Raw genomic sequence first — 18585 nt, forward strand, 5'->3', positions numbered from 1 at the left:
CTTCATGGTGTCTGAGGTGGGATTTGAACTCATGCAGGTATGATTCCAAATTCTACTCTTCAACTCTCTGGACTTCTCCATCATGCCCCAGAGACCAGTTCTTCTTGAAAGGAATCTTGAAACCTGGAAACCACAGCTCAGAAGCACCACCATCAGATCCTAGGACATCTTTCTCTCTCTGAAGGGATGACTACTCCCAGAACCACCCATGCCACCCATGCCACCCATCTCTTCATTTCTTCCCAATATACACTCACATCTTCATCTTATCTCTACATTGGCTACCCTTCTCCCCAGGACCATGCTCACTTTCAGCTTCCTTTATTCATCTGACACTAGGATATTTCTTCTTGAGGACAGGGCTTTTTCTATTCCTTATACTTGTATACCCATGGAGTAATATACTTCCTGGGACATATAATAATCTGGATCAATGCTTGTTGAATGAATAACTGACTGACTCAATACACTATGACCTTAGCTACCTCTCTCCCAATCTATATAACAGAAGTATCTTTCACTCACTCCACCACACCTTTGCTCCTCAACCTCTTTCTCTCACCTCCTTATACTGTGGTTTCTTCCACACTCCCATGCCAATGACCAAGAGGTCATTTATGGCTGATTCTGAACCTTTATTTCTAACTTCTCTCACACTCGCTCTCAATCCAGCTTTGCCTTCCTTTCTCTCTTTGATTCTCTACAGCTACATTTCTGTCATGTCCCACAAGCCTCTTCTCCCTTCCTTTTCCTCTTTCCCTGTCCCTGCTCTACAAAAATTCCTTCTTGCTATCTCTCTGCCCTCCTCAAAACCTGCTATATTATTCTTAATCCCAATGAATAATATACACTCTTTTCTCTTGCTCTTTATTTCACATTAACATAGATTAGAAGTTAGAAAGAGTATATGTAGTCCAGCCCCAACACTGTAGAGCAAAGGAAAGTGAGACTTGAATGGTTTAAGTGACTTTCCCAGCAACAAAGAGCTAACAGGAATGTGTCTGAGGCACCTTTGATCTCAAGTAATCCTGACTTGCAGGAACAATCCACTAAGAGATCCAGCTCTCTGAAGCACACATTCCATACACCTGCCCTTGGAGTGATCCCTTCTCAGTGGCTCTCTCCTCACTCAGACCCTATTTTCCCTAATACTATCTCTCTTCCTCCTCTCCAAACACATAGGGGCTTTCCTTATTCTCACTGGCACCCATAGGATCATAGATACAGAAGAATATTAGAGGAAATGAGCTCCAGCATCCACAGTTCAGAGAGAAGAAAACTTAATTCTAAGAGAGCTTATGGGAACTGCCCAGACTAGCACATCATGTCAGTGTGGATCTGGATTCAAATTTAAATAGCCTACATTATAAATGTAGCCCTCTATATGCTATAACACCTGAACTTTTCTCCCCTCTATACCAAGTAAGCCTTACTTCTGAGTATCACACATCACTCAAATTATAGCTATAGCCTCCTATACTTGAAATATTTGATGCTGGTCTCTTCCCTCACTACCTTCTTCAGCCTAGAGGTATACTAACTCTCTCTTGCTCTCTTCCTCTCTCCATTCTTCCCTCCCCTATTTACCCTGTTTCTCAAAGTTCTGCTGTACTCTCATTCCCATCCTAAAATATATGATATTATCTTTTTTGCTTTATAAACAATATGGTCATATATTTAGAGCTAGTATGAACCTTAAGGGTCACTGAGTCCAGCTCCATTTAATGACAAAAGAAAAAACAGAGTCTTGACTCTCTAAATGAATTGCCCTGTTTTAAGTAATAATAATAAAGGATGTGAATTAGGATTTGACCTTAGGTCAAGAAGATTTCAAACTCAGGGACATAGATCCAAAACATGTATATACTTCCCAACTTTCTCTTTTTTTATCTCTCCCCTCTTTGATACCCTATTCCTATTAACTCTCTCTTCTTCCATTAAAGTCCCTAATGGCATTAAATGACACTCCAGAGATTACAGAACTTTGGCATCATTAGATACCATCAAGGGCAGTACCATAATTATTCCAAACAGGAAACTGAGGCTGACAATGGTGAAGTGACTTCTTCAGAGTAACACAGTTTGTCAGCAGTCCACGTAGTCATATTGAAACTCCAATAGTCAACTCCAACTAGAAAGCTCTACACATTTGGACACCTAGGTGGCTTGCCCTGCAAACTTCCCAGATGTCCCTTTCCTTTACATTTCTCCCTCACCAGTTGTCTCTTTCCTCTACTACATACTATCCTTCACAATGTACTCTTCTCAAATTTCTTTCCCCATTATCAAGTGTTTCTTTTTCTCTCTTTCTCTCTTTCTGTGGCTTCCCTTCTGGTTCTTTGGTCCCCTGGGAGAACTGACTATTTATCCCTAAAACAGGCCCTATTCTCAGTTGTCTTTTCTCTTTATGCCTCTCCTCTACTTTTTTCTCCTCTCTCCAGAATTACAAGGGAGTTCTTTTCCTTTTGTCCTTCAAAGGCACATTGAGCTGGAAGGAAATTTCACTGTTTTGTTTTTCAATCGTGTCCACCACTTCATAATACATAAACCATAGCACATCTATCCTTCCCAATCTGTCAAAATCTGCCCAAGTCCATGATTACTGTTTCCATGACACATCTATTCATCTCATTCTCAACCATCCTCTTCTCCTTTTGCCTTCAATCTTTCCCAACACCAGAGACTTTTCCAATGACTGACATTTCCTCATTATGTGAACAAAGCAATTAAGTTACAGCCCTCAGCTTTCCTTAGAATCTAATTCTCACAGCCATACATGGAAACTGGAAAAGCCATAGCTTTGACCCTATAGACATTTGTGGACAAGGTGATGTCACAGATTTTTAGGATTCTGTCCAGATTTTCCATAGCTTTCCTTCCAAGGAGCAAGAAAGAGTCTTTTTAATTTTGTGGCTGTAGTCACTGTCTGCGTTGATTTGGGGGCTCAAGAATATCAAATCTGATGCTGCTTCCATTCCTGCTTCTTCTCTGATTTTCCAGAAAGTGATGAGACCAATTTGCCAGATCTCAGATTTTATTGAATAACTGATATTTCTATCATGTCCCATAAGCCTCTTCTCCTTTCCATTTTCACTTTCCCTGTCCTTCCTCTACAAAAAATCCCTTCTTCGAGATTCTCCCTCCTCAAATCTACTGGCTTACTCCTAATCTCACTAAATAATATATACTCTTTTCTCTTGCCTTTATCAGAGATTAAAAGCTGGAGGGAATCATTTTGGGCTATAGAGTCTAAGTTTGATAAGTGACGGCTGGATAATTTAAGTGGCCTTCTCAGTATCAAAGAGCTAAGAGGAATACATGTGAGGCACAATATGAATTCAGGTAATGCTGACTTCCAAGAAGAATTCACTAAGAGACATAGCTCTGTGAAACACTCATTCTACCCCACCCCACCTCCCTTCCAGTAAATCTTCCTCTGAGTCTCTCTCTACCCTGACACCCTATTTTCTCTAAGTCTCTCTTCCTAGTTTAATCTTAAGGGGACCACATTTTCTATCACTGTTTCACAGAGCATCACTGAGCTAGAGTATCATTAGACACCATCAAATCCAGCCCCATCATTCTGTTGAGGAAAAACTGAGGCTGACTATGGTAAAAGCAGGTTAGGTGGGTCTAAACATCGAATAGCAAACACAAAGGAGAATACTCTATCCACTGGGACACCTAGCTGGCTTGTCCTACAATTACCAAGAGTCCCTTCCCTTTCTATGTCTCCCTCACCTGGGTTCTCCTTTCTTGACTTCACACTGTCCTTCACAATAGTCTCTTCCCTCATTCTCTTTCCCATTACCTTGGAGGTCTCTTTCTCTCTGAATTTCTGGATTCCACTCTTTCTGTGTCTCTGTCCTCTTGCCTTCTCTGTTTGTTTCTTTTTCTTTTCGTTTTCCTGTTTCTCTCTGTTTTCTTTCTATCTCTATCTCTCCACCCCCTACCTTGCACTTGAGCTCTATTATTCTGTCTCTTTTCCCCTCTCTTTCTCTCACTTTGACCATCTCTTTCCTCCTCATCAAAAGCTTCTGTTCCCTACTCCTATTCCCACCTAGGAATAAGAGCCCTTTTCTTTTTCTTTCTACATTTTTCTCAGTCTCTTTCTTTCCCTAGTACTTTCCCTTCTCCACCCCCATCCTTTCCCCTTAATATCTTTTTTCTCTTGCTGTAATTTCTGCTCAGTAATCACTGACCTTTTATTTTCCACTTCACAAGATTTAGAGCTAGAAGAAACCATAGGTTCCACTAAGTCCAACTTAGTTGCTCATTGTCCTTGCATGAAGATTTACGTGGTTGAAGCCACTGTGCATACTACGGCTTCTTGGAGCCACAGGTGAGAAATGGGTGACAGGTGGGCACCAAAGGAGGAAAGCAGCCCTGAAAAGGGATCTAGAAGCCCTCATACCAGAGATACTGGTCTTCCCTGAACACCATGTATACCAGATTTTCTTATAGCATGACAGAAGCCAGAGACTTAGACACCCTAACTGAATTGCCAAGTTTCAAATACTTATTAAATATATTGGAACTCAGGGCATCCTTATGCCCAAGGTCAGTCCACTGAGAGACCAAGTTGTATGACACACATTACCCTTGCACCCCTTTCTTCATTGGTCCTATCTATGGATATCTCTCCTCTTGGATTCCCTATTCACTCTAACTGTAGCATACTGCTCCTGCCTCAATTTCAAAGCATCTGGAAACCAAAGGGCTAGAACATCATTGGACAGTTGACAATGATAAGTGATTCTCCCAGGGTCACACAGCTTGTCAGCAGCTAGTGTGGGATTGGAACTCAATAGTCAATTCCACATATAATTCTCTAATCATTAGGACACCTAATGACCTCACCTATAATGCTCAGGTGTCCCATCCCTTTTCACATCTCTCTCACCTACTGCTACTTCTATCTCTCATTCCCCACATGGATTCTTTCCTAACTCCCTTGCCATTATTATATAGTTCTCTTTCTCTATGTGTCTCTGTTTTTGTGACTCTGTCACTCCTGCTGTCTATATATCCAGCTCTCTGTCCCTGGCTCTCCCCTATTCTGTCTTTAAATCTTTCTGCCTCTTTCTTATTCTCATTCTCATCCAATAATAATGGACTTTTTCTGGCCTTTGAGAATCTGTTAAAAATAAGGAAAGTTTACTTAAAATTTGTTGTTGTTGTTGCTGGTTACTAAAACTTAAAAAAATCCCATACACCCTATTATAAAGACTGAAATAACAAGATACAAGGAGATACCTCCAACCCGGTCCACAGGCTCTGTAAGACTTTTTCCCTCTAAAAGGATACTGCTTGTGATATGGGAAGGCTCTGGGAGGAACACATGGGCTATTTGTGGTGATGTAACAAATAGAAAATATCAATAAAATTTTGAGAAAAAAGTTAAAAAATATTTTTCCCTTTTCTCTATCACCAATATGATCATAGATTTAGAGTTGGAATGAACATAAGGGGCCATTGAATCCAATTCTACTAAGAGAGGTTAAAAGATAGTATGAAAGAAGATGTGTGAATGGCTTGGATAACAGCTCAGCGCTATGTTTAAGGACTCAGATTTAACAAGGCTTCACTACCAATATGGTTCTCATTCCATCATAACACCCAGATATACTCCCTCACTAGGCCCAAGTATCCATAATCTTTGTGTAGTACTTATTGGAGGCCTTTGGTTTCCTAAACTCCAAACCTTCTACAATAGCCTCCTACATCACTACTCTGCTCATTGTAATGGTCTCTCTCTCTACTCTTCAACTTTTTTTTCCTTCTTCCCCTCCCTACCCAATATTAACTAATTTCTTCTCTTTCTCAATATCAAAAATATGAACATGGGCTTAGAATTGGATGGAATCCTGGGAGTCATTGAGTCCAACTCCATTAGAGTATAACAGAAGGAGTATAAGAAAACTAAGGCTTGGACTCTCTAAACCAATTTCCCAGGCTCAAACATTTAGCAAGAATATGAAGTAGCACTGCTACTCAGGTCCTTCTGTCTTCCAAGTAGACTCTACTAGTAGAACTAGAAGTTTTACTCTACATGCTGCCTCCACTTCACAAACTTCTATTCTCTGTGGGTATTTCTCTCAGTCTCCTTATCCTAAATGCCTGATTCCCTCTATTACCCTCCTCTTCCCTCAATCCCAAGGGACATCCTTTTCTCTCTCTGGCACCCAGAGATCATAGAGCTGGAGAGTCATCAGACACTGTCAAGTTCAGCTCAATGAATATAAAGAGGAGAAAATTGAAGCTGACAGAAGTTAAGTAACAGAGTTTGCCAATGGCTTATATGGCATCATGTATCATATCAGTGAGCTCTAATAATATTGGTCTAAACACGAGCTGGCCTGTGCTACAATGGCCACTTGCCCCATTCTTTCCCATCTTCCTTCATTGTGGGTTCCTAACTCTATTACTCACTGTCCACAACAATGTCTCATCTCTCAATTCCTTGCCTACTATCAAATGGTTCCCTCTCTTTCAGTTACATTATTTCTCTGTTTCTATATCTCTATCTCTTGTTTTTTTGTCTGTCCAGCTCTTTCTGATTGTATCTATATATTTTTCTCTTTCTCTCTCTGTAATTCTGTATCTGTCCTTTTCTTTCTCTGCTCTAAAACTTTTTACCCCTTGGTCTCATTCTCACCCAGTAATACCAGATATTTCCTTTTTCTATCACCAACATAATATGATCATATAGTAAGAGCTGGGAGGAATCTTAGGGGACATTGAGTCCAATCCAAACATATACATACATATGTATGAAGAAATAGAGATTTAATCATTCTAATTGAATTTCCCAACTTGAAATATTTATTCAAAATGGGGAGTAGGATTTGAACTCAAGTTATCTTGATTTCCAACAATGGGCCACTGAGAAACTTAGCTGTCCACAGAAATTCCTATTCTTTGACTCTCTCTGCTTCTCAGAAGCTCTTAGTATTATTGTCCCTCTAATTGCAAAGGAACTTTTCATTTTCTCTCTGTCATCAATATGATTAGATATTTAGAGCTGAAAAGAACCTTAAGGGCTACTGAGTCCAGTTCCATCATGTCAGAGAAGAAGAAAGCACCTTAGACAATTTATGGGACTTTCCCAGCATCACACAGCTAGTAAGCATGCTGGGAAGCAGAAATTGATCTCAGGTCATCATGACAGCATGTCTAGCCTTTAGAAGAACAAGGAGGGTCACATATTTGCCACAACCCTCATGTCTAGTGGTTCCTTCCCTCTCTCTTTCTCACTGCTAGCTTCCTTCAAAGAAACCTGAGATGTGCAAATTTAGAGACATGTCCATCCCAAATGTTCATGTGGGCTCCTTCTGCCTGAACTCTTGTAGAACCTTAAGCTTGTATTGGTCTGATCAACCAAAGTAAGACACATTCTACACCCAAGTGGACACAATGATGTCATTCTGGTGTTCTTTGAGGACAAAGAACAACCAAACAAGCTGGCTTCCTTCCCATTCTCTATATCACATACTAATTTCAAGAAGGCTTTCTTGAATTTTCCCCCTCTCTTTCTCATCTACCAGGTCTTAGACTAACAGGGACCTTAGAGGCCCTCCTGTTCAGGATCATCTTTATACAAAACAGGAAACTGAGGCTGACTAATTCTACCTGACTTGGCCAAGGTAACATGGATGATGACAATGTGTGAGTCAGAATTGGAACTCAAAGAGTCTTGATTCCCAGTACAGTAGACTATCCATCATACAACCTGAGCATTAGGTAGAGCATTGGAGTCCTGGGGAAAAGTCAGAGAAATATTCATTGATGAAAGCTAGTGCCATATTCAAGGCAGAGCAGGATGACAACGTGCCTGCATTGCAGAGTGAGTCAGGGAGCTGGCCTGGTATTAGGAGCCTGGCAATGGGGGAAGGGCAGTTGTGCTGGATTTGAGCTACAAAGAGACTATTTTCTCTTTCCTCCTGGTGGCAATAGAGAGCTACTGAAATCCACTGAGTGGAGGAGGGGCAGGCTGACAAGCCTGGAACAGCACTTCAGGAAAATCACTTTAATGGCTGAAAGGAGGATGGATTGGAGTGGGCAGACTGGAGGCAGACACACCCACCAGCAGCTACTGCAATGGTCCAAGTCATAAGGAAGTATCATAATGGCAGTGTCAGGGGACAGAAGGAGGCATAATCAAAAGATGTTAGGAAGGCAAAATTCTGTCTCTCTCTGTTTCTCCCTCTCTCTCTCTTGACTCAGATTAACCAGACTGATTCCTGCCAACCATAGAATTGCCCCTCGCCACACCTCATTCACTGCTTCGCTGTCCTTCCTTCACTGCTCCTTTCTCAGTCTTGCCCCTCTCTCCTTCCCAATCATGTCTCACACCACCTTCAGAGCTGCTTTCCTTCTCATCCCCTGGCTCTCTCCTCTGCACATTTACTACAATTTTCTCAAACAACTCAGAATCATGGCACATCTGTATTATTCCCTGATCAGAATTGAAGCTTACAGGATAACAGAGTTTCTCATTTCACTAAGCAAAAGGATTCTAATTTGATTCTTTCCTCGAGTGCTTAAAATGCATCATCGATTTTCATTCCTTTTAGGTGCCCCTGTTTCTCATTTCTCTAGGCAATGACATTCTGCTAAATGATTCAGATTCAGTGAAGACCACAATAGTCAGATAAACAACTCTGCTAAAATTAAACTCAGTACTCCCTCATTCCATTTTGGTTTCTGTTTAAAATAAGATTCTTTCTTTCCAAGCCAGAATATACTAGGCTTTCCTTAAGAACTAGATCATGCCTCAAGACTTCAAACCATAAAAAATAATTGCTTTCTTGTTCTCCACTTTTGAAATCACTGGAGACCAAACTTGTAAAGAAGCTTCAATTGTATTAAGCACTGAGAATCCTTTACTCAGTGAAATCACTTTCCAAAAACTAAAGCCACCAATCCTTCACTCTTCAGGAAAGGAAGAGAATGTTCCAAAGCTTAGGGGGAAGTTGTTAAGCAAATGCTACCAAGCCTCCATTTCAGCACTTCTAAAGGGTTGTAACCTAGAAAAGACAACAAGATGATGGAATATCTATTGAATAAAGAACACTTGACTCAAAAATTGGTTCTCATAGTCATACTCGATCACCAAGAGACTACCACTATAATTTATATACAATTCCTTCAATTCCTACACGTAGGAAAAGAAACTAAAACAGCATCATTCCTTCTCTTTCCTCCTTCCTCTCCTCTACTTGCCCTTTGGCTGAACTCTCCAGTTGTCTCCATCTTCATCTTTTTTACTCTTTCACACCTGTTCTATCAAATATTTAGAGGTGGATGTTCTTTTAGTGACCATTGAGGCCAGTCTCATCTATGAAGAACCCAAGTACTGCAGCTTCCACTGCTGACAGAAATTGAGAAAGGAAAACATTGAGACAACAGATGATCCAGGACTGTGGGGGTGGCTTGGTTGGTTTCTCATTTGGCCCAATCTACCCACAGGCTGAACTGGTGCTTCAGACCCCAGAGGCTGCACTATAGGAGACTTTTAAAGACAGTAGGATTCTCCATATAATATACAAAAAGACATAGATTGTCCCTGGGCTAGCTCAGGAACCAGTGACTACCAGGAACTCTCACTGTGAGGAGATCCATCCATAAGTCTCTTGTAGGTCTTTACATGGGTTTCCCTTTATGACAGGTTCAAGGTCATACATTCACTCACACAATCACTGGCCATCTTCATTCTTACACACTTGCAACCCAACCTAATGACTTCTTCTATCACTTTCACTGGGGAAGGACTTCCCTGCAGGTCAAGGAGCATCAGATTCAAACCAATATTTCTCAGTCCCTGCCCTCTTACTGACAAGTCAAAGGAGATGTCTCCTTGCATTCTGATTTCTCTAAGAGAAAACTTGGAAAGCAGGTGTAGGTGCCAAGACGCTTGTCCTAGCCATGGCCAATGCTTCATAACTAAGACAATACTCCAAGACAGGACTCCTTCCTGTAAAGCCACAACCAACAAATAACTAACCCATCATGAACTTCAGATGTGTTTCACTCTGCTCTCCATTGGAACACAGAAATTTGGACAAACTGACTCTTACCACCCAATGAGTAGGAGGATGACAAAGCACCACAGGAGGCTGTTAATGGAGGTAAAAAGGGTACCTTGTGCGCGCTCCAGCAATCCCAGGTGTCCCATCACTCCACAAGGCCAAAGTGAGTCACAGACAGCTACGTTCTAATGCAAATTGTGGGACAAGTCCCTCAGCATCTTGGGAGAAGCATAACAGTCAGCCAGAAGCCAGTGGCTCTAGGTCAAAGATAGGGAGCCAAACTGAAAGCAACCCTATTAGCTAGCCTGCTAAGGAAGGTTACCATCCAGGAAGAGCAGGAAAAAAATTAGGTTTCATAACTTTTAGGCCCTCAGAATACAAAGCCAATAAGTGGCATTCTTCAGCTTGAAATGGAAAAGGCAAACATTGTACAAGAGAGGAAGAAGGAAGGGGATTAGCTACCAGAGAAAAAGGGGTTATTTGCAGTGAAAACCATGCCCTGTCAATTTTACCTTCTTAACATCTACCACCTCTCTCTTATGATGCTATCCACTAGCCACTTTGGCGCAGATTCTCATCATATCATGCCTAGACTAAAGAAATAGCCTTCTTATTGGTCGTCCAACCTCAACTCCCTTCCTACTCCATTCCATCCTCCATCTAGCTATGTAAATGATCTTCCAAAAGCTCAAGTCCTACCATGAAACTCCACTACTCAATATACTCCAGGATCTCCAGGATGAAATAGTGCATCCAAAGCCCTCAAGTCTATATCTTCTTTGTACATAGCTATTTACATGTTGTCTTGACCATTAGACTGTGAGCTCCCTGACAGCAGAGAGACCATCTTTTACCTTCCTTTACATCTCCAGGGTTTACATGATGCCTGATGCATAGTGGGAGGTCAATAAATGTTTAGTGACTCACTGAAACAAGAATCCTTTTGGATTCAAGGACAGGAAATAAGTGGAAGGTACCAAATCCCATTAAAATTTACAAAGAAGCCAATTTGGACAAAAATGCATGGTTTCATTTTCAAGGGCAGCGAGTCATTATTATATCAGTGGAAGAGACTTTTCCCTCCTCTTTGCATAGGGGCAAGGGATTTTCTAATATTAGCCCATGCAGGATTTCTAAATTTTTAGGAAATCAAGATGTGGCAAAATGACTATGGTTCCTATTCCAACACACACACACACATGATTCCATATCCTCAGACCTTTCTATTATCTCTATCACTTCAAGGACTATATATCTGGAGAGACCTTGGAGGCCATCAAGTCCAGCCCTATCATTCTACAAGACAGAAAATGGTAGCTGAGACAAGTTAAATGATATCTCCAGGAGAACTCAGATGGACAGTGGCTAAAGTGGGACTCAGAACCAAATACCTATGACTCCAATTCCAGTGCTCTTCTTTGAGTTCCAGCATGCCCTCAGAATATGGCCACTATGCCATACCATTGTTCATCAGGGAATTTGTCTTTAGTCCAAGAGTTCATAATCAGAAAACATTGTCTCTGATTTCATTGCTTCTCCCAGGTCCCTCCTTAAGGGGATGCCCAAGACAGACAACTCTGTCTCATGCCCCAGGATCCCAAGTACCTCACCCACTTCCTGCTCTCAGCCTGCTTTGCAACTTTCTCTATTGCAATGTCCTCTCCCTGAGACCAAGAACTACTTTATTCTTCCCTGTATTTAGATTCTCATAGTATTTAAACTATGGGCCTTGCACCTTTTGGGGATTTAATAAACATTTGTTGACTAAATGAATGGCTAACTCACTCACAGAGTTTATCTGCTATCATGCTGAGGTGCCACCCACACACTACCCATTATCAGAATATTTAACTTCCCTTGCTACCTCTTCATCCCTAGGGGTCTCTTATCTGTGTCTCTCAATCCCTTCTATATTGGTCTCTTCCATTATTTCCCTGCTCATGACCAAGAGTCTTTTTCTTCCTTGGTCTATCTCAATCCTCTTTGGCTAAGGAACACATACTCTTCTAACTCTCTCCTCAAATTCCCTAGTTCTCCCTTCCATTCCTTCTTTCCATACTACTGTCAAATAACATAATGCTATTTCGTCTCTCTCCCCTGCTCAGGAGCTATTGGCATTGCTCTCACTAATACCCAATAACAAGTGGCCCTATTTTTTCCTTCCTAACAAGGTCACGATCATAGATGTAGACCTAGAATGAACATTAAGGACAACTGAGTCCAATTCTATGATGTCCTGACAGAGGAAACTGAGGCTTAGTCACTTTAAGTGGCTTGTCTGGACTCAACAAGCTATTAGGAATATCTCTGTGTCAGGACTTAATGGAGGCCATCCTGACTCCTAAGAAGAGTCCACTTTTCCTTTCTATACAATTCTCTCTAGCCTCATTCCCAAGTAGCTCCTTCCCTCTGTATGTGTGTATGTATGTGTGTGTGTATGTGAATGGGTTATCTCCCCACACTGCTTACTCTGTGTGTCTGAGTGTGAGACTATCTTGGCTTCTCTGGCTTTGTCTGCCTCTGGTTTTCTATTCTTTTTCACTACCACTTTTTCATTTCTCTCTTACTCTCTCCTCCTTTTCCTCCTCTTCTTACTCCTCCTCCTCCTTCTCTTCCTCCTCCTCTAAATTTCTTACTCAAACCCTTTAGCTCCTTACTGTATGTGAATCCCACCCAATAAGTGGCCTCGTCCTTTTCCCGTCTCATGTTTATCATCATATATTCCAAGCTAGAAGGCACCCAGTGTGATCCTCACCAATCTCTTCCTAACATTACTTTCTCTCCACTACTTATGGCTCTTTTATGAGACAATGTTGCTTCTGATCATTCCTTTTCTTCAGTAATGTTCTATTGAACACAACTAGATATAAAAATTATTTTCCGTGTTCATATAGAAATCTTCCCTTCTGACTCAACATCCCTACTTCCCACACTGCCCTTTCTCTTTTCACTCAAACTTTCCCCTGTCCTCAGATACCCCTTCCCTTTGTCTCTCTCTTCTCCTCACAAATTTTTTGCCTTGCTCTCCCTCACATTCGGGAAGTTACCTTTTCCTTCTCTTGCTCTAACCAATATCAGCATAGAATCAGATCAGAAAGGAATTCTAGGGGTCACCGAGTACAACTCTTCCATTTTGGGGTAGAACAAAAAAAGGCTTAGACACTTGGAGTGACTTGCTCATGGTTACATATCTGGTAAGAATATTTATGAGAAAGCATTTAAGCTGAAGTCAGTTGGACTCCCAACAAGACTGCTTTATAATCATTGAGACTTAGTTATATCCCTCTACAAATTGCTCCCAAAACCCATTCCCAGTGGTCCCCTCCCACTATACCTCCCACCTCATTAATCAGCTATTCTCTGAACCTATTACTTACTCCAGTCTAAAGTGTGTTTTCTCTTCTCACCCTCATAGCCATAAGATCAGACAACTGGAGGGATCTCAGAGGCCACTGATTGAGTCCAGGCCCATTGTTTTACAGAAGAGAAAACTGGCTGAGACAAGTTAAGTGTCTCACCTGGGCTAAAGCAACTTTTCACTAGCTGATTTCAGATTCAAAGTCAAGAGCATTTGGGCTCCCACCAGAGTATACTAACAAACGACATTTATCTGTCTCCCGGGGTATACATGATGTTCTAGAATGACTAGTACCTTTGGTGTCAGGGTTTGGTGAGCACTTTTCAGGGTTGCTTTCCTCCTTTAGTGCCCACATGCCCCCCCCCCACCAGTTCTTACCTTTGGCTCCAAGAAGCTGTAGCATGACCATTGGCCATAACCTGGTAAATCACCTGGGCAGGTTGACTGAAAACCAGGTTGAGAATAACAGATAAACCTCAAACTCATGGCTGAGTTATATGAGTGTCTACCCCATGCAGGTGAAGATCTCCCTCTTTCAGAAGTGGCAGGTGAGAACAATTTGTTCCAAAGGCCATTGAGGCAACATTAAGCTAAGACTGTGGAACAATTAGAGCTTGGTTAGGCATCAAAGAATCAAGGACATCCATTGCATCCTGGGTAATCTGCAGTTATCTTCATTTTAGCCTTGCCACTGGACTTCACAATGACTCTGGAACCAAAAGCTAGGCAGACAACTTTGTACAACTCTACCTCACTGAAATCCAATTTATGCGCTAGGCAAAGGTCATCAACAGTGACTTTTTGGTTCTCTGCCAATGTGAAGGACAGCCAGTCACCTTCCATACATTTCTCCTCTGTAAAACTCTCTCTCTGTCTCTCTCTGTCTGTCTCTGTCTGTCTGTCTCTGTCTGTCTCTGTCTCTGTCTCTGTCTCTCTGTCTCTCTGTCTCTCTCAGAAACATGCCCCTGCCCTTCACCATCCTCTACACTCACTACCCTGGCCATTACCTAGTTGACTTTTCTCCCTTTCTCTCACTTTAACTTTCCCTTCCTCTCTTCTTCTTATCCATCTCTTCCTATCTCACTATCACTCTGTCTCTAGAAACCTATCCTTCTGACTCAGTCTCCACTTCCCCAGCTCTCCTTTTGCTTTCATTCAATCTTTCCCTTGGTCTCAACAAGCCCTTCCCATTGTTTCTCTCTTCTCCTCACAAGTCTTCTATATTGTGCTATCCCTCACAAGTCTTGGGATTTTCTTGCTGTAACCAAAATCATCATAGAATTAAAGATGGAAGGAACTCCAAGGGTTGTTGAGTCCAAAGCCATCATTATAGAGAAGACTATAAAGTAGCTTAGACACTTGAAGTGACTTGCCCAGGGGCACACATCTAGTAAGAATGTGCATGAGGAAGCATTTGAATTAAGTTCTTATGGACTTCCAAGAATATTGCATTATAAGACTTATTTATATTCCTTCATGAACTGTGCTGAAACCCTATTTCCAATGTTCTCTTCCCTCCATCCCTCTCTCCTTAATCAACTATCCTCTTTAAATCTCTGGCTCTCTTTCCACTCCAGACCCAAGTGGGCTTTCTTTTCTCTCCCTCATCCATAGCGTCATAGAACTGGAGGGATCTTAGAGGTCATAGAGAATAATTCTAATCTTTTATAGAAGAGAAAACTGTCTGGGAAAGATTAAATGTCTTGTTTGAAGTAAAACAGCTCTTGCCTAGCTGATTTCAGATACAAACTCAAGGAATTCTGACTCCCGAATACTCAATCAGAAGACACTGAGCTGCCTCCCAGAGTGTACAGGGTTTTCAGGAAGTACTAGCACCTCTGTACTGGATGGGCTTGTCATGCCCTTTTCTGGAATACTTTCCGCCTTTGGTGTCTCCCTGCCACCCACCTGTCACCTGTGGCTCTGAGAAGCTATAGCAAGCCCAGCAGCTATGCTTCAGTCAACTGTGTCAACAAGCTACCTAGACAAGGCTGGAGGGTAGCCAACAGGCTTCAGTCACATCTGTGAGATAAAGGTGTGTCTACCTGAGGTGTGTGTAGATTTCTCCATGGTGGAAGGGGCAGATCAAAAAAATCAGTTACAGTGGCCATGGAATTGGCAGAAGCAGGAGATGTGGAGTAATGGAAACCAATGTTATCCACTGCATTCTAAGCCATCAGCAAGCTTCCTCACAATTTTGTCTTGCCACTGGATTTCAATGACTCTGGAAGTTAGAGTGAGGCTGTAGACTGGAAGCAAGAGGTTGATGTGCCTCCCTTAAATCCAGTTTATGCAAGGGTCCAAAGTAATCACCATTGATGTCATTTTCACCTTCTTCAAGTACAAGGGATAACAAGTAACCAGCTCCCTCCTAGACACCTCCAAATGCATAAAATTCTCACTTCTCTTTCTAGCTCTCTCTACCTTGTGGAAATACCACTGTCCCTGATCATCCTCTATAATCACTGCCCTGCCTATCACCTAGTCAACTGTTCTTTCTTGTTTTCTCTCACTTGGGCTCTGTCTCTTTCTATCCTTGTATCTCTGCCTCTCTCCTCGTCTCTCATTATTACTCCGTTTCTGGAAACCTACTTTTCTGACTCAATATCCTCCAATCCCTAGTTACCCTTTCCCTTTCATTTAACCTTTCCCCTGGTCTCAACATTCCTTCCCTTTGCCTGTCAGTCAGTCTATCTGTCTGTCTGTCTGTCTCTTTCTTGTCTACTCACAAGTCTTTTGCTTTGATCTCCCTTGCACTCAATGAGTGATCTTTTCCTTTTCTTGCTGTAACCAATATCATAGAATCAGAGCTAGAAGGAACTCAGAGTATCACTTTGTCCAACCCTTTCATTTTAGGGCAGCATATTAAAAAATTTAGACACTTGAAGTGACTTGTCCAGGGTCATACATCTAGTAAGTATATATGTGGGGAAACATTTGAACCCACATCATATTCCAACAAACATGCTTGATAAATATGGAGACTTTGTATTCCTCCATAAATCATCCTTAAGTCTGATTCCCAGTGGTCTCTGGCCTCTTTCCTCCTTAATCAAATATTCTCTCTAAAGCTATCATTCTCTTGGCACTCCAGTACCAAGTGAGTTTTCTTTACTCTCCATTTCATCCATTACATCATAGAGCTAGAGAACCTTAGAGGCCATCAAGTCAAATCTCTTCTTTCTACCTAAGAGGAAAGTGAGACAGAGAGATTATATAAATTGACCAGAAAATCACAAGCTGTCATTGTGGGTCAGGTTTCTAAGACAATATTCTTGACTCCAAATTTAGTTCCTTTGCATCATGAGACCTAGCTGTCTCCTCCAGTATCCTAAAATATCCGTTATTTTCAAATATCTTTCCTCACCTGTGTTCTCCTACAACTACAGTTCATCCCTATCCATAATGTTCTTACTGTGGTGCTCTGTCTCTCTCTCTCATACACACCCTTTCTCTGTCTCTCTCCTTCTCTTCCTCCTCTCTACCTCTTACCTAAAAGCTTTTTCCCATTACACTAACTCCCAACTCTAATTTGTCCTTTCTCTTTATGACTATAATCATAGATTCCAAACTGGAAAAGTCAACACTGAGTGGAGTACTCTAACCACCATAACACCTTACTGATTGTTCTATACTGGCCACGTGTCCCTTTCCTTTCCACCTCTCCCTCACTCATGGGATCTTATCATTACTCCACATTTTCTTCCAAAATGATCTATTCCTACACTCTTTTCCTCACTATTATGTAGTTGTGTGTGTGCATGTGTGCACATCTGTTCATCTGTCTGTCTCCATTACTCTATCACTCACTATCTGTCTTAATCCCTTTTTCTTTCCCTCTCTTTCTCTCTGCCTTGAAATTTTTTTCCTCAGTCTAATTCCCATTCAATGATCAATATAATAATAGATTTTGAATTGGAAGCAGCTCTAGGGGCCATTGAGTCCCATTCCATTATAATAAAACAGCAAATGGAGGCCTACAAACTCTGTTTGAATTGCCCAAGGGTCAAACATTTCTTCTGAATGTTAACTATGATTGAAACTCCTGTCATTATGACTTCCAAGCAGAGTCTACTAGGAGACCAGGCTTTATTACTCTCCATATTCCTCCTGTACTGGAAATACTTCTGTTTCCTTTGGATGTTTCCCTATGTGTCCCTCATTCTTCATGCTTGATCCTCTCTAACACTGCTTCTATTATAAGATTAATCCCAAATGGATATGCCTTTTTCTCTTTGAAATCCAGAAGATCATAGAGCTAGAGTGTTATTAGACACCATCAAATAGAGATCCATGATGTTTTGTGTGGTAATACATGTATAACCCAGATTGAATTGCTTGTCTGCTCCAGGAGGGAGAGGGAAGAAGGTAGAGGGACAATATGAATCATATGACTTTGGAAAACTTATGTGGAAATTTGTTATCAAAATAAAATTTAATAAAAAATAATCTAGAACCATAAATTTGATGGAGAGAAAACTTGGGCACACAGTCATTAAAGTGACTTCTTCAGAGGAACATAGCTAGTTGGCAGCTCTGCTGGGATACCCTCTCATATACCCAACCCAAACAGAATACTCTAACCACTGCCAACTGCTTGGTTCCTTGTATACTTCCCAAGTACCTCCTCCCTTTGCATCTCTCCTTCACCTTTGGTTTCTTATCTCTAGTCTTCATTTTCCTCCATAATGGTCTCTTTCCTCACTCCTTACTCTCTTATCATGTGGTTCTGTATATGTGTGTGTGTCTCCCTTTTGCTGTTTCTCTCTCTGCTTTTTTGTTTTTATCCTACTGTTAACTGCTAATTTTATATCTCTCTCTCTTTCTCCCCATCATCAATATAAACATAAGAGCTGAAAGGACCCCGGGTAATTCCTGAATATAACAAAATACCATAATATAACAAAATACAGAGACTTAGACCTTTGAACTGAAATACCCAGTGTCAAACAATTATTCAGAATGTGACTTAAAATTTAAACTCAAGTCACTGAGACTTCCAAGAAGTATTCACTGGGATATCAAGCTATTTTGGTCTACATATTGCCCTCAATCCACACATTTCCACTTCCTCTGCCTCCTCATCCTCAATGCCAGGTTCCCTCTAAATCTATGCCTCTCTACTCTAACCTTCATCCCAAGGGACTTCCTTTTAGCTCTCTGGCACCCAGAGGATCATAAAGCTGAAGTGTCATG

General features: G+C 41.4%; 1 long non-coding RNA gene across 2 annotated transcripts in view; it reads right to left on the reverse strand.

The window, feature by feature from the left end:
• The window catches only part of LOC103103093 (uncharacterized), a 107735-nt gene that overhangs the window by 40218 nt on the left and 48932 nt on the right, over positions 1-18585 (reverse strand). For both annotated transcript variants that reach the window (XR_008914673.1, XR_008914674.1), the window contains one exon: positions 1-18585. This exon is cut by the window's right edge and continues 20549 nt beyond it. This is a non-coding gene — a long non-coding RNA (uncharacterized LOC103103093).

Source organism: Monodelphis domestica, chromosome X, assembly GCF_027887165.1.
Source record: "Monodelphis domestica isolate mMonDom1 chromosome X, mMonDom1.pri, whole genome shotgun sequence".
Classification (NCBI taxonomy): domain Eukaryota; kingdom Metazoa; phylum Chordata; class Mammalia; order Didelphimorphia; family Didelphidae; genus Monodelphis; species Monodelphis domestica.